Source organism: Terrapene carolina, unplaced genomic scaffold (assembly GCF_002925995.2).
Source record: "Terrapene carolina triunguis isolate 2854851 unplaced genomic scaffold, T_m_triunguis-2.0 Scaffold517, whole genome shotgun sequence".
In the NCBI taxonomy this organism is placed as follows: domain Eukaryota; kingdom Metazoa; phylum Chordata; order Testudines; family Emydidae; genus Terrapene; species Terrapene triunguis.
In genome coordinates this window covers 3949690-3954437 of record NW_020664868.1, presented here as the reverse complement: position 1 = coordinate 3954437, position 4748 = coordinate 3949690, and the positions used below count along the sequence as shown (strand labels likewise).

Here is a 4748-nt window from a genome sequence, read left to right as displayed (position 1 = left end):
ATCAGATAAGGTGTAGAGCTCACCTTTCCATCCCACGAGTCAAGACAGAAGCCAGGAAAACAGCCCGAAGCGGAACAGCTCACCGGCTTGCCTAGCGTTCTTGTCGCAGTTTGTCGGGCTCCCAGCGGAGCGGTAGCTAAGCACCTCGCAAGCACGAATGGTTTATTCTTGTGACGCCCACGTGAGTGGGGAGAATACCCCGTCGGTCCCCCACCCTCTGTCATCAGATCTGTTTGTGCGTGTTTTGGGGCAGGGACTGTCTCCGACTCTGGGTCTGGGCAGCGCCCGGCACGACAGTGCCCTGATCCCGGTTGGAGTCTGGGCAGCGCCTGGCACAAATGCGGCCCCGGTTTCGGTTGGGGTCTGGGCAGCGCCCGGCTCTGTGGGGGCCTGATCTCGGTCGGGGTTCGGGCAGCGCCCGGCTCTGTGGGACCCCGATCTCGGTTGGGGTCTGGGCAGCGCCCGGCTCCTTGGGACCCTGATCTCGGTTGGGGTCTGGGCAGCGCCCGGCTCCGTGGGACCCCAATCTCGGTCGGGGTTCGGGCAGCGCCCGGCTCCGTGGGACCCCGATCTCGGTCAGGGTCTGGGCAGCGCCCGGCTCCGTGGGACCCCAATCTCAGCTGAGCCCTCTGGCTGTCATCACGCTATGGAAAGGGAAAGGCCCCTATCCCCGGCTTGTTCTGTATGGCACTGCGGTTCTTGGCTGGGCTCCAGCGCATTCCGGAGGCGGCTGGAGCAGATGGAGACAGCTTCGTGCGTGCTGCAGGAAACCGTAGAAACCAGCCAGCTTGCCGGCCCACGCGGCAGTCTAGAGACACCCAGCCTGTGGCAGGACGAGAGGCCAGACGGTGTTAACCGGGGACATGCTGCGGACAACGTTCGGACTTGGAGCCGCCTGCGAGCGACGTGCCCGGCCTGGGCTGTACCTGCTCCATGGGTAAATAGAGGACTCTGAGCTAGCAGCTCTCTGCCATTTGGGGTGAAAACTAAGGTGGTAGTTTGGACCTACAAAGCCCCAAGTGGCTTGGGCTCTCCCTGAGAGACAGCCTCTCCCTCTGGGCCATCCTGCCAGGCTGGGGTCAGGGGGGTAATGAGCCGGGGTCCCGCGGCGGGAGATGCTGCCGGCCGGGTGTTCTCCATGCAGAACAGCTTGATTTTACTGCCCTCCAAAACAGGTTTTAAGGCCCTTTGTCTCCCTAATCTACCCCGCACCCCTGCCTCCAAGCCCCAGGCCCTGACCCCCCTCATCCACCCACCCACCAGCCCCAGGGCCTCTCACGCCCCAGCACTCGTCTGCCGGCTCTCCATCCCAGCAGCCGTGCTGGGTCAACCCGGGGCTGGCGACAGACAGGATGTCCTGCAGCCCCCAGGGCTTGGGGGAGGGAAGGCAGGATGCTCCGTGGGGTCCTGTGTGGTGGGCAGGGGGTCTCCCCGGGCTGGGATGGAGGAGGGGAGTGGGTATCCCCAGGCTGGAGGGTGGGAGATGAGTGGGCCAGGTTACCTGCCCAAGTACCAGCAGCCCCACTCGGTGCATGAGCCCCTCATCCCCTGCAGACCCACTCCAGACTGGAGCTGGGGGGGGGCACACTGGGGGCTGGGAGCAGCAGCAGCCACTGGCTAAGCTTGGGACTCAGATCTCCCAGCCGGGTAGGAAAGGAGAAGGAGCTGGGGGCAGACTGAGCCTTGGCTCCTGGTGTGGGCGGGAGAGCGTGCCCTGGCGGGTGAGGACGGCGCTGGTGAGGGAGGCGGGTATATCACAGGCTGACCGGCCCTTTAAGGGGAGAGGGTCCCAGCTCCTCCCGTGACTGCTCGGCTGCCTCCCAGCAGTGGTCGTGGGGCTAGGGCTCGGGGATGGCTTGAAAGCACCTGGCCCTTATGCAGGCCAAAGAGAACTCAGCTGAGCTGAGTGGGTTTGCAGGAGGGGTTTGCAGGAGTCCCGGACGGGTGGGAAGTGCCTCTGGGAATTGCGGACGAAATTGCTGATTTTGACTTTTTTTGCTCACTGTTCAGTTCCCCCCGACGCATCGTGCTCGGCGGCAAGGGCATGGCAGCTGACTGGCCCGGCCCGGCTTCTGGAGAGGCAGCTGGCAGCAGCCAAGTGACATTCCTTTTCCCGTGCCGATGTGGTGAGTATTGCTTATTAGGTGTATTACGGTAGCGCCTAGGAACCCAGGCCATGGCCCAGCAACCCATTGTGCTAGGCCCTGTACATTTTTATTGCTCTTAGGTGTATTACAGTAGCGCCCCAGCCCCTAGGGTGACCAGATGTCCCGATTTTATAGGAACGGTCCCGATATTTGGGGCTTTTTTTTAATATGGGCTCCTATTACCCCCCACCCCCGTCCCGATTTTTCACACTTGCTGTCTGGTCACCCTACCAGCACCCCAGGCCACAGGCGTTGACTTCTGCTTGCGCCGGCGGGTGCTCGAGCCCCCCCTGCCCCAACTCCACCCCTGCCCTGCCCTGCCCTGTCCCGCCCCTTCCCCAAAGTCCCCACCCCAACTCCGCCCCCTCCCAGCCCCTATTCCGACTCCTTCCCTAAATCCCCATCCCAGCTCCGCCTCTTCCCCGCCTCCTCCCCTGAGCGCGCCACATTCCCGCTCCTCCCCCTCCCTCCTGGATTTTGCTACGCAGCCAAACAGCTGTTTGGCGTCGGCAAGCGCTGGGAGGTAGGTGGAGGAGCAGTGACGCGGCGCGCTCTGGGGAGAAGGCGAAGGAGGTGGGGCACGGGGGAGTTTGGCTGCCAGTGGACGCAGAGCACTCACTAATTTTCCCCCATGGGTGCTCCAGCCCCGGAGCACCCACGGGGTCGGCGCCGATGCCCCAGGCATGGGTCCCACTGTTGTCATAACTGAGCCTGTGTATTTATTCCAGTTGTGAGCTCAGCTGTAAAAAGCATGAGGACGTTCCTAAGAAGTCCCAATAATTTACGATCACAAAAGCTGGTGGGAAGAGGCATGCCAAGGAGACAGCAAACCGGAATTAGCCGACACAAAACAGCTTCTGATAGAACTCCGGGACTGGGTTAAGTCCGTGCCCGACGACCAAGAAAATGTAAATTCGGAAGCCAATGAACCAAAATTGGTGGCTCAAAAATTCTGCCAGTTGCCTCTCCACTCCCAGCCGAAGCCATGCCGTGCCAGTCTGCTGCGGTGCCCTTGCCTGATTGGTGGACAAAATAATGAGGGGAGGGGCTATTAAACAAAAAGACTTTGTGGGCACAATACGGAAGCACAGACGGATGCTACTGGAGTGAGCGTCACCATGGAGTTCGAAGGGACTGCCAAGGTCATCTAGTCTAAGATGCAGGATTTGTTGTGTCTAAACCATCCAAGACAGCCTCTTTTGAAAGTCTCCAGTGAAGGAGCTTCCACAGCCTCCCTAGGCATTTATTCCATTCTCCTACTGCTCTTTCAGCGAGGGAGTTTTTCCTGAGATTTCATCTAAAGCTGCTGGGCTGTTGTTTGAACCCACTGCCCCTTGTCCTGTCCTCCGTGGCAAGGGAGAACAACTTTTCTCCATCTTTTTTATGGCAGCCTTTCAAATATTTGAAGACCATCACAGCGGTCGCCCCCCTACTGTTTCCTGGGACGCTGGACTTGCGTCACCTTAAATCTATGTTCGGAGCAGACTGGGCCAGAGAGAGGGACCCAGCTGACACCGTGACCTCTGCTGGCGCCAGCTGAATCCTCAACACCATCCAAGTGACTGACAAGGTGGGTGAAGTAATATCTTTTATTGGACCAACAGAAGATATGACCTCACCCACTCGGTTTCTCTCTCATCCTGGAACCAACAAGTTATATATAACAAGACTCCAAACAATCTAAGAAACTGTCCAAGAAGGGAGTTTTTCCTTCTAAAACTCTCTCCTGCTAAGGGGAACTAGGGATGTTGTTAAAACGAAAGCCTTATTTAATACCTGACATTGCAAATGCTGTCTCTGTTTTTCCTTTTTTTCTTTATCTTTAATAAAAGGTTACAAGAATTTTGAATGGTGTGTTTGCCCTGGGACGAAGCAGGCTGACATCTCTGTATACCAAACTCCAAACCTTGTTGGACACTGTTTAATGTTGGACAGTGACTGGGTTGCGTTGATACCCTTGGCCCATATGTTCCATCTAAATTAATACACCAGTGCTGTACGTTTTCATTGCTGATCGGTAGGGCCCAGGGTTTTTGCAGCAATGAAAACAAAGTCATTTCAGATTTTCAAAGCTGTATATTTTGGAAATCTCAGATATGCATTATATTAATACAGAAAATACACAGATCGACAAACCCGAGCAAGATGTAACCCTTTACAGCACCAAACTGCAGTAGCCTGCATTACAATGTTTACAGACACTTCTGAAATTGTTTTTGACAACCGAAATTGTCAGTTTTAGAACATAACAAATGTATTAAGTGATCATCTTCATCGCTATAAACACAAAACAACATTCTTGCCGCGCAAGACTATGCGATTAAAATAATCTAACAGCACAGGGAAATTTGGCATAATTACATTTCTGCTTAAAGTAAACCAACGTTCTATTGTATATCGCCTGCATCAGCATACAAATATTCATTGACACACGCTTAGGGCACATTACAAGTACATCGTCACGCTTTCCAATGACATACAGTGACATGGCGGGGTTAGCCCTTGTCCAAATTTGGAGAAACCACGTTCAGCGTCAACCGAATTGCATGGGATTGCCAAAAGACCACGAGCAATCTGGCTAGGTTTTGGCAAATGTTTGTC

The 4748-nt window shown here is 55.8% G+C and overlaps 1 long non-coding RNA gene across 1 annotated transcript; it reads left to right on the top strand.

Annotated features, from left to right (window-relative positions):
• Positions 1–2064: 2064 nt before the first annotated feature.
• Positions 2065–3993, top strand: LOC115271341. The gene is made up of 2 exons (XR_003899917.1): positions 2065–2126; positions 2876–3993. It is a non-coding gene; the product is annotated as an uncharacterized LOC115271341 (long non-coding RNA).
• The last annotated feature ends 755 nt before the right edge of the window (positions 3994–4748 follow it).